The 19206-nt window shown below is 35.9% G+C and overlaps 1 protein-coding gene across 1 annotated transcript in view; it reads right to left on the bottom strand.

Annotated features, from left to right (window-relative positions):
* Positions 1-19206, bottom strand: part of LOC139322774 (SAM and SH3 domain-containing protein 1-like) — a 629849-nt gene that overhangs the window by 110880 nt on the left and 499763 nt on the right. The window lies entirely within an intron of this gene.

The following is a 19206-nucleotide window of genomic DNA, read 5'->3' on the forward strand; positions in this document are numbered from 1 at the left end:
GGGTTGTGTGTGCATGTGCAGGGGTTGTGCATGCATGTGCGGGGGCAGGGGTTGTGTGCACATGCACGGGGAGATGCGGCACACACCCCCAGCCTGTTTCTGGGCCCAGGAGGCTGCAGGGAGGCCCGTTTTTGGGCTCAGGAGGCTGCAGGGAGGCCTGCTAGGCCAAAAATGGGGGGCAGGGGGGCTCATGTGCGCATGCACGGGGGGACAGGGGAGGAGGTGTGCATGCTCATGCGTGGGGGTGGTCGTGTGCGCATGCGCAGGGTGGCGTATTACATTATGGGTGCCGGCATGCGCATGCTTTCGTCACACGATGAGAAAAAGGTTAGCCATCACTGCTTTAGATTCAGTCTCCAAAAGCATTTTTGGAGCATACAGGAGCCAGAAACACAGCACCTTAAAGCAGCTTGGTCTTCTCTCCCAGAACTGTTCAAGGAGCTCCTTAACACAATCAAGGATGCTCTTGCCAATTTGTACTCTTTTTTTCTTGCTCACTTGGGTTACACAATTCTAAACATTCCGAATAATGCCCATTTGAAAGACCAGTAGAATTTATTTTGGGGTTAATCTCATGTGTACAAAAACCCAGAGCTATCACTCCTTATTGATATACCAAATTTTATTTCTAATTAAACTAACATGATTCACCAAGCAAAAAATATAAATTGGAATAAAATGCAATATATTAAATAATGTAGTTTATAAGAGTACGTAAGACTTAGTTTGTAGTTGACAGGAACTGTCAACAGGATTCACTAAATAATATGTTTCTATCATTATTCATATTTTCATATTCTTAATTTGGAAATGGTTGCAAACAGACTCTGCCTTGCAATTCTACTAATGTTATTTCACTGAGAAAGACCTGTTCCAGAAAGAATAAGTTATATTTCATTTGATCCAAATAAGTTATTGTCTAATAAAAGAAACTTTAACATTAAGTTATCAACTCCTCCACACTTTTTCACAGCATGTTTTTTTCTGGCTTCAGAGAGGAAATAAATCATAAAGAAAAAAAAATAACATTTTAAGAGGGGGAGAATGGAACATTTATTAAAAGTAAGCTATCTATAACATTTCAGGACAATACTTGTCCAATATTTTCTTATGAGATTGGCTCGTCCACTGGAATACTCCCTTTTTAAATATATATATTTATTTCAGAATTATTGGTGAAATAATTACACATGCTCTAAATGATAAATTGCTATGAAATTCCTACAGAATTAGTCTGATGATGTGTAAATATCAGAAACATCCATCATGATTCATGTGAATGAAATGAATAACACAAATTATAATAATCTAATGGTTAATATGCTAGATTTATTAGTTATTGCACATTAGCATGATGAATATGCTGCATTATTTTTAACTGATGTTAATAATAACATAGAGCAACTCTTCATTAAATGCTTTGAATTAAATAAATGAAAAAAAGTATTCAACTCAAAATATTGTTTGTTAATATTTTTAAGTTCATTTACGTAACTTTTTTTTTTACTCTGTCAGCATTCAAAGTCAGCCTGGCTTTTGAATCAGATAATGTTTTATAAAAGTTTTGTCATTATAGCATGGAATAAATGAGATTTAACAGAATGAGAGCAGCAAGCAATACATACACAAAAATAATATTGGTACTGTAAGGTAGTTGGTAATTTTTGTGGGAGAAAGAAGTATGGGGCAAAGAAAGTAAAACCAGAGGGCAGACTTCATGAAATAAGAAAGCTCTTTTTAAATAGAAGACAGGTCTTTTATGTTGTTAGATTTCCTCCTTGAAGTGTTCACTGAAATAAGATAATCTAAAGATTAACTGTTTTGTGAAGATAAGTCTGCCTCCGTTATATGTTTTGGTAACAATCAGCCTGAAGTAACACTTATAGTTCTAGTATTATTGTTTTGTTGAACTAAGGCAGTCTTTAGGAAACCGATGTGCTTTAGATGTGTTGAGATTTCAGACACAGAATTTACATCTTGAATGGTAACAAAATTCTTTCAACAGACTTGGAAGACACCTGGTTGTGGATGATTGAGCTAAAATAAACAAGAGAAAAATACTACTCTTCCATGGATCTCCCCCCAAATGCACCCAATTAAAAAAAAACAAAAAACTTAGGGGTAAAATGCAACAATATTTCTCCTGATTGCAAAAACCTTTCCAGAATTCAGAATTGGGGACAGAAGGGACTATAATAAGGCCATCACGTCCAATCATATGTGCAGAGTAGAAATCCACATTAGATTATTTCTGACAAATATCTGTCTGACTTTTGTTTAAAACATTTAGTAAAGTGCAGTTTGCAACATTCCTTGTTAATTAATTTTATTGCCCAATGGCACTTACTTTCTGGAAGTTTATTTTTTTTTTAATTTAAAATTTCTGTAACTTAAACCCATTATTCTGTATCCTGCACACTATTGTAGAGAGGGTAATTTTTTTACTTTTCTAATTGGTAATTAGAATTCTCTATTTTTTTCCCCAAGCCTACCTAAGAAATATTCACTCTACCATTGTTGGGAACTTTTATTTATTAAATTTATTTCTATTTTGCCACAATCAAAAAGATACTCAATGGCTTATAGAACTGGATGATTCATTTTCTAATAGATGTCTCTAGAATTAACTTCAGAACTTCTGAATGGTCATGACCTGACTTTGCAATCAGAATTCAGTTCTTCTAATTTACCAACAATCTGATGAATAACACTGTAGGTAATTTAATTATAAGCATTTCCTCAGTAGTTCAATTGTTGCTTGGACTAAGGGAATAAAAACATTAATCTCCTAAATTTCAGCAGGTAAAGAAAATAAAAATGTAGATCGAAAAAGCCTATCCTTCGAAAGAGTACCCAAAAAATACAGAAAGGTTGTAGACTATATGAAATATTTCACATATTTAGCTCTAGCTATTTCTAGATAAACATAGAAAGACGGGCATTTCTACTGCTAATTGAGACATAAGAATTACTGTGTGGAAGGCCATTGCAAGCATCAACAATTTATCTGCAGAACTTCAATGTAATTAGAAGAGGCAGCCATGAAGAATTATGCAGTAATGCACATGTAACATCTTTTATTTGGATGCCATGGCTAGGACAAAGGACATAGCTGTTTGCTTCAGCAAAATTATCCCACAGGCTTCATGTTACTGAAGAGCTGCAGAAATTAGTTCATCATCAGAAACAATTTCCCTTGATCACAGGTCTTAACAGAAACATAATGTCCAACATAACTGATATACTTAAAGGTATATAATGGTCTACTTTTTCTCCAATTTGGCACTTATCGGTCATGCTGGGATTACTGCTACCAGGTTTTTTCAGCCAATATTGCTGGCTGGCTAAAAAATCAAGCAGTTTTCATCCGGCATGGGAGATTGCCAGATGGTCAAAGATTGGAATTACCTATTTAAAACATCTGCTCTTTTTTTAGTAGTCGTATTTCACTTGTTCTTTCTGAGCAATCAGGTTGACTTGGCAATGATTCCAGTAACCCTCCAACTTCCCATCATTTTTCTGAAGTAATCTGACATTCAGAATATAAACCTTTCCTACCCCTCTCTTGCCCTTTAAAGATTTTCTGCTCAAGGGGGCATGCAGTAAGTACAAGCTGGAATCCTGGTTGAGGATGGAGAATTCTGTCACTTTTATCACTCCCTTTGATCACCCAAAAGAAGTACAGGTAGTCCTCGACTTATGACCACAATTGAGCCCAACATTTCCGTTGCTAAGTGAATTTTGCTCCATTTTATGATCTTTCTTGTCACAGTCAAATGAATCACTGCAGTTGTTAAGGAATTTATTTATTTAATTACAGGTAGTTTAATAATAAGTTTTCTTAAATTAGTCTGTCATACATCTCGCCGCAAGGCAACCTCTTCACCCAGCCCTTTCTGGTATAAATGTTGGAAAAATGTTCCTCCTTCTTTTATAGTTTCATTTAGTATCATTTATATTGATTTGATGGCTGCTCTATGGCTGGTCCACCTGCGCTCTCAAGTAAAAAGCTTTATTTACTTTTGCTGTAGGACGTGACTATGCACAAAGCTGCCAATAGACTAGCCATTTCATTACGGCTGGAATTTTAGTTCATATTCATTCTGTGGTATGTGACTTTGGTGAAACTTCCATATAACAATAACAAAAAAGTCATAAAACACAAATCCAATTACAGGAAGTGCAAGATGCTCCTATGTTTACAGGGTATCTCGTTTTATGACTTCAGTGTACCTCTTGATTTTTATTTTTCTAGTTTCAAGGTTCACCAGTTTTGCTAATAACCTGGCCTTCAACTACATGGAAAAATTGTCTCTATAATATTAAGCAAGACTGAGAATGGCTTTAGGTATACTGTGATTATTTTATTATTTTAACCATGTCTATAAGCACTGAAGCACATTTTTCTTTTAATTCTTTGGTTGTGTACCGTATCAAAGACTTTCAAATGTCACTTTCAAAGTCCTGGTCAATAATGTCAGAAAAGCTATCTTAAAAAATAACAAACAAGCCAAAATGGTAGCAATTAGAGAAGCATGAATATTCTCATTACACAGCAAATGAATTGGCAGCTGCTTAGACAAAGAGACATTGTTGTTTCATACATTCTGCACAAACTACGCTACAAACATTTTAAAATAAGCCACGTTTGAAAAGAACTCTTATCAGACTAGGAATGGAAATAAATTACTCCTTTCTATATATTTTTCTTTGATCCCATTGCGACAACAATTTATTCATATTGTGATTCAATACACATTTTGGCAACTTTACAATCCTAGTCAAATTCTAATCAGAACTAGTCGGATTCTATAGGCGTATATGTATACTTATGGGAAATGGAGTTAAGTATAATACAAAAAATATATTACCGTTTTCCAGACAGGAACATTTTAATATAATCTGTATTTTATTTATTTATTACATTTATATGCCCACCATCTCAAACACATGAATTATTATACAAAGTATTAGTTATGACTGGTAAATTAATCAATTAAAGATTTCTTCCCTACTAAATGCCACCTTCAGCTGGCCCTCCAAGGGATTTTGAAGATAATCAGACATGTAAAATGTATGGGCCAACAAGGTTCAACAAGAACCCAATCTCAGGTCAATGATTTTTGTAACAGCTTTATTACAAGTGAAGAGTAATATTTTCATTGGATACTTTCTCCAATCCCAAAGCTGCTTTTTCAAGAAGCAACTGGACTTTCTGGTTTTTCTTTGAAGATGTTTCGCTTCTCATCCAAGAAGCTTCTTCAGAGCTGAAGAAGTTTCTTGATGAGAAGCAAAACATCTTCAAAGAAAAACCAGAAAGTCCAGCTGCCTCTTGAAAAAGCACCTTTGGGACAACCATGACCTGGCTGACTGAGAATCTCCATACTTTCTCCAATATTATTTATTTATTAAATTTATATGCTGCCCATTTTATTTATTTTGTTTATTTATTTTATTCGGCTTATATGCCGCCCTATCTCACAATGGACTCAGGGCGGCTCACAACAATAAAACACAAGCCACAATATAAAATAAAGACTAAAATCTAAAAAATGTAAAATTAACCCTTAAAACCAATTAAAACCCCATCATCAATCCAGGTCAAGGGATTTGAAAAGCCAAGTTTTTAATTCCCGGTGGAAGGTGCGAAGGTCAGGAGCTAATCGGAGCTCCAAGGGGAGTTGATTCCAGAGGGTGGGCGCACCGACCCAGAAGGCTCTACCCCTGGGGGCCGCCAACCGCCACTGTCTAGCTGATGGCACCCTGAGTAGGCCCTCTCTATGGGCGTGAACCGGGCGATGGGATATCGTTGCTGGTTTGTTGTCCAAGGTGATTCTGAAAGTTTTGATACAGTACAACCATTAATCTTTAAAGTAGTCTCAAAATGACGGCATTTATCCAATATGCCTCTGCAATCTGAATAAAGTTCAGCTGGAGCATCTCTCCATTTAGGGAATGAAACTAGAAATACACTTAAACTTCAATTTAATCGTTTGTTTGTGATGAAGTTTCAGTTAAGTCAGAATTTGGTTAAGTGCTATAAATTAATCCTTTTTTTTCTTTTTTAACTTATTTTTTTATCAATATATAAAATTCAAAGAAAAATAAAAATAGTAAATTAAGGGAAGGAAAAAGAAAGTGGGAAAAAAACGTGAGGTACAGGGAGAGAAAGAAAAAGGTGTTGACTTCCGATTCTTTTTAGCACAGTACAAGATAACATTACATCCTCAACTTTTTACTTTTACACTTTAGTATACTACTAGCCATTTTTATAACAACAAAACTATCTAACTGGCAAAACCAAAGTCAAAGTTTCATTTCTTTCATCATATGCTCAAAATCCAGAAGTGATATCCAAATAAAAAAGATATATTCTCCTTTTTGAATAGAACAATCAATTTAACCATTGCTGCTTTATCTTCCTTGCTGTTGAAATACTATGTATTTCTATTTGCACTTCATAATCTTTACAAACTATCACCATTTATATTAACAAAATTCACTGTATTCTTTCAGATTCTTTAACCTTAAAGGGAAAAATATTTTTTCATCCATTTTAAAGCACTAAGCTTCTCTTTAAAAACATTTCTAAAATTAAAACATTATAATACATCTTTTTTTAACTACCTCTTAGCAAAGTTCACTTTCAGACCAATGAAATTCCAACTAACTCCAACTAACTCATTAAAGTTAGATCACTCCCTCTAAATTAACCTCATAGAATATTTTTTTCTTCTTGTATACAGCCTTTTTAAAGCTCTAGATTTTTCTTTAGGCTAATACATCTTTTTCTTTAACTTTGTCTCAACATAGATATTTTCAAATACACTTTTAATAATATTTTACAAACTTTACGAATTACTTAAGCATTATATATAAAGGAAAAAATACATTTTCAAACTTTAGAGTAAACTTTCTTTCAGTTACACACATCAAACCGATGAAAATCCACGCTAAATTAATCCTAACTATATCAATCACATGAACTCTTCAGAAACAATGAATTTTATTTGGAAGTGCAGTCTGAACTATCAATTTTATAGTCACCTGGAAATTTTATTGAATAGAAAGATTGGCTGTATCCTGAGGAAGCATAGACCACTCCATTATTATTATTATTGCATAGTGGAGGATATTGCTTCAAAGGATTCTGAGAATTAAAAACGGTGTTCTTAATCCCTACCCAAGTTTAGTTAATTTAATTCCTTTAGTAACATATTTGGGCAAGTTTTATTTTATTTTGACCTTACTGCTGGCCTGACCTTACTTAATTTTTCTACTGATCCTTCACTTGTATTTAATGTTGGAGTAAAGCTACTTTTTCCACAAGTAAAGTGAAATAGGTGTCCAGGAGAAAAGTAAAAAGTTGACAGATGTTCATTTACCCACAAATGTTCAATTCATAAGTATATATAGCCTTGTGAGCACACATTGGCATAATTCCTTTTATGACAGTCAAATGCAACTTAATTTGCATAATCTGGCATCACACCACATACATTCTGCGAACTAAGCTTTTGCAGAAATGTCACATCATGAATTACGCCTATAGTGTATGGATGTGCATGGGGTTATACATATAATCCCAAAATGAAAGGCAAGGCCTCCAGGCAAAATAAATATCCCACTGTTTTGGTAGATGGTGGGTGAATTGAGGATGTGAAGCTGCACAAATAGAGAAAAGCAATATGGCATGTTTCTGCCCGGGTCTTATGTTAGTACCAATTGTACTATCTTGCATTATGTCTTATTTCGAGAACACTTAGAGTTTTTGTACATTTGTAATCTGGTTTTCTTTCTTTCATTCTTTTATTCATCCATTCATTTCATAGCAAGACAAACTAACTTGAATCAAGAAACTCCCCACATGTAAGCACCATAGTACTAGGAATTAGCTCTTCACTGTCTCAGCCAGGCACACAATAACTATTTTATTCTGAACTGCAATACAGTTACCAGCATGTTCAAGTTCATTTAATTAAACCAAGTCCAATCACACTCCTGTGGGCTTTAAACTGTGCATGCCCATTTAGATATTATATAGATGTATATCTTCTAAGTACTGGGGACTACACAGAGCTTCATGTTTTTATCAATTACGGGTACCAGCCTGTTAACAAAAGCTTTATCTCTTGCCAGTTTTACAAGCGTTTGAACTATTGGATGCGCTATGTTTATGTCCATATTGCCTCATCTGTGCCAAAATACTCCTTGATGAAGCAAAACAGCCTGCCTTCTCAAATAAATAGGATTTAACATCTCACTCTACTTGCCAACAGAAAGCCGTGTTATAATGGTTGATTCTAAAAAAATATGCTACACAGTGGCCCCGACACACTTAAAAGTTTTAAAATGGACTGCTGTGGTCAACAAAGTGACAGACAAGCAGGGTGGATAAAAATCAATGATTTTTTAAAAAAAAAATCAAAAAAATCAGATTTTTTTGATTTAAATCGGATTCTTTTGATTTTTATCGAATTTATTTTAATAAAAAACTTTTGGGGTATAAATCTATCGTAAGATAGTTTTCTATTTAAGATACATAAATAATTTAGTTTATTCAGCATGAAATGGAGCTTAGTTATATAGCATGAGGCTGTATATTCTGCAACACTGGGACTATTGGTGAGTCAACAGTGGGTCAAAGGAGTAGCAGAGATGACAGTTGCTCTTTAAAAATTATGATTTAAATCGAGTTGATTTAAATCAAGCCTTTTTACTAGTGATTTAAATCATGATTTAAATTGTGATTTAAATCAAATCCACCCTGCAGACAAGCATACAAATACATTTATGAGTCCTTAGGTGATAAGAGCTCTGTACTGTATTTTCCCTGATCACCCAAACCAGCAACATGGTATTCTTTACCCCAATCTTCCTACTCAAGTTCTATTCCAGCCTTTCAGCTTTCAGAAACCTCTATATGTGTATGACTATTAAAGTCTCATCATTTGCAGCCAATGGACGTATTCAATACATGTAGCAAGTATCGGGTTTGAAAAGGCTGTTGGATGCCATTGGTCACCCTCAGCTTAACATCAACCTTCAGAGCAGCTCTTTTTGAAAGCTTTGCTAAGTACATATCTGCAATGAACCATAAATATATTGCTGGAAATAGCAAGGGGAATTCAATAATCTTGAGTTTATTTGTTGGTAAGTAGGGACCCCCTTCCCAAACCTATCAGTAACTTGAGTTTCCCATAGCATGTTGACAAGGGCCATTGAAATCACAGCTCATGTCCTTTTACATTGTACCCTCTATAAGATTTCCCAGACTGGTTTTATAATTTCTTACCTTATAAAATATCTGGGAAATTGGGATTTCTTTTATATACTGCTGTTACTATTGGATCAGTATAATACGGTTTCTTTGAATGTGGCTAAATATGGAAGGGTTTGAATTAGAAGATCTCTAAGGCCCCTTCCAACTCTGTTATTCTGTTAATAACAGCTACTGTCTGTAAAATTAGGCAGTCTTTGCACACCCATCAACAATCTCACCATTAATTGTAATACAACATTGTTCTGTTCTGCTTTGTTTTATTTTAATATTTTAATTTTGCCTTTGGGATCGTCAGCTTCCATCGCCTGTCAGAGCCGCCTTCACAACGGAATGGTGGCTCGAAAAAACTCCGTTTCCATGAGGAAACGGAGATAGAGCCGGCAGGGGTGGGTAGAACTCTCTGCGGAGTCCCAAAAGTTTTTCCTTTACTTTTGGGACGGAGCGGATGAGATGCCCCGTATCCCCAGCCGCTGCTCCGGGCTTTGGGAGACCTCTGCTGATGCAGAGCCAGGCGTCAAAAGCAAGCCTGCAAATTTAACAGACTACTCAAAGAAAATGTGAGCTGGACCTGTAATACTGAACTGCAAGTATCTTACTGATTTTTTAAAAAGAAATTATTTAAGAGAGAGGAGGAAAAGAAAGATGAAAAAAAGCCTTTTAAAATGGCGTCGGCTGGAGGAGAGGCAGAAAGGGAAAGTCCTTCCGTTTTTTATTACTACAATGTAGCGGAATAAATACCACTGGCTACATTTGTAGACAAAACTTCGCTCCTGTGTTTTTTTCTCTTTTTCTCTCCCTTGGAGACCTGATATTGTTGTTGATTGGAAAGAAGTCTTTCTTGCTTTTTTTTAAACAAAGTCTGCCTGGGTGGAAACATGGCACTGAGACTCATAAAGTCAGATAAACAAGAAGGGGGGGGGGATTCCCCCACCAACAACTTAAAGGAACAAGTCTTAACTCTTCAGTCTGAGAAACCTGATTTTAATATAATAGAATTTTTTATAGAAGAGATTGAAAGAAGGGAGGAGATTGTGAATCAGCAATTTGAAAAATTTAAGCAGGAAATTAAAGAATTTGTGAAATCTATGGCTAATGGTTTTACAGAATTTATGATGCAGTTGGACATAAATACTAATGCACTAGAGTCTAAAATGGAAGGAATTCAAGATAAATTGGACAATAGAATCCAAAAAATTGAAAATGACTTGATAAATATTCAGGATAATAGCTTAGAAGAAAAATCTAAAATGAATGCCGATCAAAAGTATGGTAATGCAGAAAATCTGCAACAGAAGATTGAAAAAGAGATTTTAATGGCACAATATAATTTCACAGAATATGCGATAAGATTAAGAGGTTTGCAGGAAAATAATAGAGATGATTTAAGGAAAATATCTTCTGAATTTCTAGCTGGGATTCTAAAGGTTCAACCTGATGAAGTGTTTTGTAGGATTGACAGAGTTTATCGAATTAACTCCTGGATTGCCAAGCATAGGCAATTGCCTAGAGATGTGGTGATTTATTTTACAGACAAAGAAATTAGGAATAACATCGTGCAAAATTCCTTCAATTCTAAGTTGCAATTGCATGGAAGAAAGATTTGGATTTACAAGGAACTCCCACCTAAGATATTGATGGAAAGGAAGAAATTTGGTTTTCTGGTGAATGAGTTAAAAAAGAGAAATATCTTATACAGGTGGGACGCCCCAGTGGGTATTATATTTAGATATCAAGGAGAAAGATATCAGCTAAACACTGTTGAAAGAGCGGAAGAATTTTATCAAAATAGGTTGAAAATGAACTTAACATCTTCAGGTATAATACAGGATAAGCAGAAGGAGCTGGAAATAAAGGTAAAATATCGAAATATAGAGACTGTACCAGAAGAATTGCCTTTGGATTTATTGGATATCCCAGCTGGATTATCTACAAATCTGAGAGAAGTGGCATCTAACCTTAAAGTGATGACTTATCAAGGCAAGGACAAGCACGGAAACCAATTAGGTGAAATACAAGGGATAAAAAAGAAATATGAGATACAAAAACAAAACCAACAAGACCAATCTACAAAGCAGAACAAAATCCGACCGGATGATACACAATCTGTAGAAAAGAAACCAGGATGGAAAACAAACCCACAAAAAGAAAAGAAAAAAAGAAATAGGTGGCATAAAAATAGAAATTTCTAAATCAGGCAACAGTGAAGCCAGTGACTTTAAAATATGAATTATTATGTGTAAACACAGAAGAGGCGACGTATTGGTTAATATCATCCTGAAGATTGTGGCAGATCTCTGCATGGCCGTAATTTGGGGACGTGAAATGAGCCTTAAACTGATGGATTTGAATTATCCATTTTGGAATTTTTTTTTTTTGTGTTGATAAATATATTATATTATTTCGAATTATAAGGCAAGAGAATTATGCTGGGGCATGCAGAAGATCGGGTTGTTACCCACTACGATGACGGGAATTAATAATCCTGATGAAACCCATAATTATTACTATATGGAATATAATTATAATGTCACTCGGGTGGTTGTTTTTACTTTTATATATATAAGAAGATATTTACTACTGATGGGGGCAGATATGATTGAAGATCTTGAATAAACTGTTGCACCAGCAAGTTACGTTACCCGATTATGGATGTTGGTTCTACCAATCCAGTGGAAAGATCTTAAAGAAGATACTATATGGATTATAAATTTAAAGTTATTGTCTTTTCTTTTTTTTTTATTTAGATATAATGGAAAATATAGACATAGATTTTTAAGTAGTGTGGGCAGTGAATCAAAGATATTAAGAAATGTTGTATGGTAATTTTGCTTGATAGTGGGTGAATAAGCTAGTTAGTAGATTGATTAGTCTAAGAAAAGGGATTTTTAAGTGATATATTTAGGGGAGTGGAGGAAATGGATAGAGTGGAATAAATGTTAAACTAGATTTGATGGGGAAGGCTACTTTGAAATGTCATAGTAATATACATAGAAGATTAAATGTTAAAGTAGGACTTATTGTATAGTTTTAAAGTGGAGAAGTTATTTTATAATGTCATAGTATAATGTCTTTTTTTTTTCCTTTTTTTCCCTTTCTTTTCTCTTTTCTGAAATGTATGGATAAAGGGGGATGTTATAATATTAATAATATTTTTAGTAAGTAAAGGTCAATATCTAGAGGAGGGAGTAAGTAATCTGTTATGAATTAGGTTTTTTTTTTGTTATGAAGAAGTCACAGGGGGGGATGGGTGGGGTGGGGAGGGGGGGGTTAGGGAGGGAGAGGGGGGAAAAAAGGGGGAAAAATCTGTATTTGAAAACTTTTTCAATAAAAAAAAATAAAAAAAAATAAAAAAAACAAAAATTAAAAAAAAAAAGAGAAAAAAAAGGTAAGAAATAAAAATAAAAAAAAACAAAACAAAAACAAAAAGACAAAAAATAAAAAAAAAATTAATATTTTAATTTTTATTCTGGTCTATGACCATAATAGAAAGCTAACTTAAGTAACTTAAGTAAGAGCCGAGGTGGCACAGTCGTTAGAGTACAGTACTGCAGGCTACTTCAGCAGACTGCTAGCTGCAGTTCAGCAGATCGAATCTCACTGGCTCAAGATTGACTCAGCCTTCCATCCTTCCGCGGTGGGTAAAATGAGGACCCAGATTGTTGGGGCAATATGCTGATTCTGTATACCGCTTAGAGAGGGCTGTAAAAGCACTATGAAGCGGTATATAAGTCTAAAGTGTTATTGCTATTGCTAACTTCCCTCAGCCAATGGCAGCAGAACACCAGCAGTATCTGGCACTAGACATGGGGTGAAAAAAGGAAGCAGTGAGACCACTGTTCATGGGACAGGTCTTCAAATGGGATGTGAATATGGTAAATGGGTAGCTGTAAATAGATATGCATTCATATATTTTGGGCTGTATTGTAAGCACATACCCACCTTCAATTTTAAAGAGGGTTTTTGTTTAAGAAACATCATAAAAAGATAAAATAGATCTTTGGATCAAATAGATCAACTTCACACTGTGCAGTTATAAAGACCTCCATTTGATTCAGAGATCATATGTAAAATATACATAAACGTCTATTGTTTTTAAATCATGCATCAAACTAATCCATAAATCATGGTTTAAAAGACACAATGGTTATGTTCGGACAATACTAGGCTGAAATCAAATAAACTACACTACTTCTTAGGACAGTCAGTTACAAAGAATATATGTAATTATAGTGGTTTGTAAATAGATTTAAAATGAAATCACAGGTTGGTGATGGCACAGCTGATGGCATCTTCTTTCTTTCTTTTCACTGTGGCAAGGTAGGTAGCAACTGGGAAATTGTTTTTACTTTTGCAAGAATATTCACCAGTCTTTACAAGGGGTTATTATAATGCTGCCTGTTATTAGTGCTATGTCAGGTTCCAAGTCAGGATGTGGAAAAAAACCACCAGACTACAAAATGGATGTTGTAATAAAGGTTTATCTTCCTAGATTTGGCACGTTCCAACAATCAGCCAGCGTTTCAGTGAAATATTGTCAGCTCTAACCCTAGCGTGCTCCCATCACCGTTTTTATACTCTGTGCACCCCGTCCATCTACTCCACCCTCTAACTCCACCCCATACCCCAGTGTTGATTGGTGTGTTCCGGCCGCTCCCCGCGCTCAGGCATGGATCGCAATTAATCCAGGGCTGTCAGCCCTGAGAAACCCTCATTAACACCGGCTAAGGTGGCCGAATCGGTGTTCACACAGGCGCAGTTCCATCCGCCTCTCAACTGAGGGGTAGCAACTCGTCCGATGGTACTGGAGGACACGGAACACCCCGGAAATGGTGGGAAAAGTCTGGTGGGGAAGCAGGCGGCGTTATTGTGATTGTTTCAATTCCGGGAAGCAAGGCAGCATGATCTGCTAGTCCCCGTCCTCTCCGGAATGACAGCCCGGCGGCGATGCAGGGCTGACATGCTATTAATATTTTGATTGCATTCTGTTTCTTATATATAAACCAACCTTAAAAAAAGGACATTCAAAGGCAATACAGAAGTATTTTCAAAAATAAATTAAAAGAAAAATACTGATTTGGAAGTTTTTGTGTTCAACGCAAATTACTTTTATTCTGATTCTAGTAAGTGATAGCTAATATTCTTCCTTCAACCCCATTCTAAAATAATTCTGTACAATTTCATAATGATCCCAGTTCAATATAGGCTGAAAGATGGCTGTAGATGGTTAAAGATTTTATTGTCAGTGTAAACGCAGGAAGCCTGCTTTGAACCTGGATAGATAGGTCAGGCTGACAGCTGAACCAGTAATTTAGTACTCTGGTATGTACATCTGTCATTCAAACTGCAAAGGCAGGCAAAAAAGAAACTTGCAGCACAGCTGAGGGACCTACTGTGGATTCTTTTATTATGCTTATTACAATTACATCTGTATTGTTTATTTATGGAACTAATTCTTCAATCTGTGGAAGAGATTATCACAAATGCAAGGATCTCAAATATGGGCTCATTTTTGGAATGCAGACATGGACAATTACATTTATGTCAAGGGGATAATATTTCAGACACAGAATTTTGAACTATATTCAAGAGCTTGGAATCTGGACTAAGAGCACATTCAAATAAATATGACTTCTAGAATTTTTCTGCATACTTAATCTTTCAAGGTTTGTAGTTAAGCAAAATTCAAGTGTCCTGTTTTCTAATGGTACCCACTCTTAACATTTGTTTTGAGGTATTTATAAAGCAACTGTATGCCTTCAATGAAAATAGAATGTTTAATCCATGAAAGTGTGCCACAAATATCCAAGTTTACTCAACAATCCTATCAGAACAAAAGAAAAGTAACTACTCCAAATCCAATTAAACTGAATAGATATAAACTCAATCTGGACCAAGCATTATATTCTGGAAATATAGTTCATGCTCCTGATTGTACTAAAATATTTAGCTTTAAAGTACAAGCTTTTAAAAGCTAATTTGTTCAAAGTGAAATATGTTTAACAGTCGTAATTTTTTTCATTATTGGGAGGGTCTGAAATGTATTTTTTTAAGATCATTCTTTCCTTTCATCAGACACTTCTGTCATTCTGGCTTGTTAAAATCTTACACCCAGCTGTTTCTAGAGTATTCAGACAAACAATTAAATTAAGGTACATGGATCTCAGAAATCCTTTGACCTGCAGGAACCCTCCTCAGATCTTCTACTTCTTTCCAACAGCGATTGTTTGTGATGAGGTACATGCATAGATATATGCATGAGATTTGATTGAAACAGGCATAGAGTTTTCCAGTTTTCCTTACTTTTTAATTCACTTGAAACAATTTCAGCCAAGCTTTGTCAGAAAGTCAAGCAGTGTCACTTTACCAGCTTCAAGTCTTACTGTTTTGCATTCTTTTGTGAACATTTCCAGTTCCTGATGGCTGATCCAAGCAAGCATTTTTCTGCTCTCTGATCTGTAGCCTCAGAGCAAGTGAGTTCTGAGTGTATCTTAGCCAATCAAGCTAACATACATGTGTGCCCAATTTATGCGTACCCCCTTCTATTTTTTTGCTACATATTAGAACTATTCCTATCTAGATTTAAGAACAGGGTTTAAAGAACTTATTGACACATTTTTCATCTCTCTCAGTCATAAAGATTAGATGCTAGCCTGGATCTTTGATATCTGTTTATTATCTGACAAGTAAAGCTTTGATCTTTGTTTCATCAGTCTTCTGGCATACCCCCATGCCTTCTGCATTGGCATAACAGATCCAAAACTGCCTTTCCTTTTTTTGTGTCTCTTCTTCTTGATCCAATCCTTAAAAATTTCATAGACTTCACCCTATTCAGGAATAGATGAGTCTTCAGAAGGACGAAAACTGCTCAATCCATTTTAAGATCACTAGCCATTTTTTCTCTTAATTAAGATATATAAACCACCTTCAATAGCTACAAGAGCCACATATTTTCTAGCCCCGTGATGGCGAACTTATGGCATGTGTGCCACAGGTGGCATGCAGTGCCCTCTCTGTGGGCATGTGAGCCATTGCCCAGTTCAGCTCTGCCGCACATGCGTGTGTGCCTCCTGCCGGCCAGCTGGTCGCCGGATCTCTGCTGCACATGCACGGGTGTGTGTGCATGCATGCACGGCAGCAGGGCACATGGGGGGGCGTGCACACATTTGTGGGGGGCAGAGTGAATGTGGGGGCCATATGTGCATGCGGGGGGCATGCGCGGGGTGTGTATGCACGGGGCCAGGGTGCATGTGGGGGGTTGCATGTGCATGCATAGGGCAGGGCGCATGCACAGGGGCAGGGCACACATTGCATTTTGGGGGTTCGGGTGCGCTTTGGACACTCAGACCGGAAAAGATTAGCCATCACTGTTCTAGCCACTCTTTTTTTATAGTATAGATAGCATCATAAACACTGTGTCCAATGAGAATCTAAAGAAATCTTTAATTCCCAATTCCTTTATTAGGAAGCATAGCAATCATGTTACTATAGACATTGTTCTGATGTCTGCAAGAATCCTGTGGAACATTAGGTTTATTAGGACATTTATAAAATACTTTAGATCACTAAAGACATTTTTATTCTACACAAACCTTAGTAATATCTGTCACAATTTAATTAATAATTGTATAGCCATACTTTTCCACCTCCTGCTATATGCATACAATTTTCACACGTTTCTCCCTTTCCCTGTATGTAAATATACTTACATGCAATTCTTAGTATCCTTTCTTTAACATGAATGAATCAATCAGCTGTGTCCTCTTTCTGCATCTTTACTCAACTGTTATACTAAATCCCATCTCTCCAACAAGAAACAAACATTATTCTTTGTTCTTCAGTTAAGCATGCTCTTTTTCATAAGCGGCCTTCCCTATTCACTCTTATTTGCTAAAACCCTTATTAAATACTTTAAAAGTTTGAAGATCTGAATCTAGATACTTCAGTTTTACTACCGGTACAGGGAATGATTCCCCTCCCCAAACTTGTTTCTCTAAGGAAAAAATAAATTAATTTTTGAGATTTATACTTTAGCCCAGATCCTAAAATTAGTTCACTAGTGTGAATAAACATTTTTCCTTGTTTTACTTACAAGGAAAAAGCTCTCAAGTACTTCAGTTCTTAAGCTGATTAATCTTTAGTTTTTTTCAACCTCAGCAACTTTAAGATGTGTGGATTTCAACTCCCAGAACTGAGATTGAGAAACACGTGTAAAGTACCTATGATTAATTCTGAGTATATTTACAGTTTTAATTTAAATTAAGATATGTGTATAATTAAAATTTCACAAATGATATATAGTTATGAATGAATGTATGATACATTTCAGGTCCTTACAGTAATAAGTTTACATATAGTAAGAAATCCAATCCTCACTGGGCATAGTAATCTATGCTGCACACAATAGAATTAAACATATTCTTAGTGCTCAATTGTACTACATTGGTTTTGCTTGAACCCCCAACATTTCTCAAAATGATTTTTTTCTAGATTAAATTGGAAAAATACAAAAGTTTTGCTTCACATCCACAATGTTTTTAGCTTTCTACTCCTATATAAATTAATAAGCAAAGGAACTTGAGGACCGTAATAGAGCTAGGAAAGACCACAGGTTCTGATCTTGGGGATTTTTTTTTTCTTTTTATATCCCTGTACCCCTTTGCTTCAGGATGGGGTTGGGGCAACTGGATGGAGCTGAGCGTTTATTGGCTACGTGCCCTTCCTGATGCCTACATGATGTTCACAGCAGATATTTCCTCTTTGCACCCTGATAAGAGAAATATCTGTCTCTGCCTAGGATTGAACTCTCAATCTTCCAAGTGGGAGGTGAGCATCTTCACCACTAGGCCACTACACAGTTTATTTGGGAAATATTTACAACTAAATCAATTCAAGCAGAATTAACAGGCATTAGGGAGAGGTGAGGAAAGATGGCATAATGAAGGAGATTTAAGTAACCAGTAGTCCTTTTTATACAGGCAATCTCAAATGGCTCTCCATAAGATAACTAATCTTAAAAAAAAGCTATAATCATTATACACTTTTCTGTTGTGTTTTGTTCTTTACTGTATAGTAATTTACAATTGCCACAAGCACCAAGTAACTTCTAGAGAATCCTATAAATGGCATAAAGACATTATCAAGCTCCTACTATTCAGACAAATATACCACTGAATATGAAACATAAATACTGGTAAAAGATACAGTGCATTCAGAAAGTATTCAGACCCCCTTCATTTTTGTCAATTTTGTTATGGTGCAGCCTGATTCTACAGTTGTTGAAATTCATTTTTTTTCCTCATTAATTTACATTCAGTACTCCATAATGGCAAGGTGAAAACACAATTTTAGAAATGTTTGTAAATTTATTAAAAAGAAAAAACTGAAATATCACATTGGCATAAGTATTCAGACCCTTCATTCAGTACTTTGTTGAAGCACCTTCGGCAGCAATTACAGCCTCGAGTCTTTTTGGGTATGATGCCACATATGGATTGGGAGATTTTCTGCCATTCTTCCCTGCAAATCCTCTCAAGCTCAGTCAGGTTGGATGGCGACTGTCAGTGGACAGCCATTTTCAGGTCCCTCCAGAAATGTTCAATGGGGTTCAAGTCAGGGCTCTGGCTGTGCCACTCTAGGACATTCACAGAGTTGTCCCTAAGCCACTCCTGTGTTGTCTTGGTCGTGTGCTTAGGTTCGTTGTCATGTTGGAAAATAAACCTTCGACCCAGTCTGAGGTCCTGAGTGCTGTGGAACAGGTTTTCATTGAGGATATCCCTGTACTTTCCTCCATTCAGCTTTCCCTCAACCCTGATCAGTCTCCCAGTTTCTGCTGCTGAAAAACAGTTGCACAGCATGATTCTGCTACCACCATGCTTCACTGATATTGGGCAGATGATGAATGGTGCCTTGTTTCCTTCAGATAT

This window comes from Pituophis catenifer, unplaced genomic scaffold, assembly GCF_029215685.1.
Source record: "Pituophis catenifer annectens isolate HBS135680 unplaced genomic scaffold, rPitCat1.0.hap2 SCAF_1, whole genome shotgun sequence".
NCBI classification, from domain to species: domain Eukaryota; kingdom Metazoa; phylum Chordata; class Lepidosauria; order Squamata; family Colubridae; genus Pituophis; species Pituophis catenifer.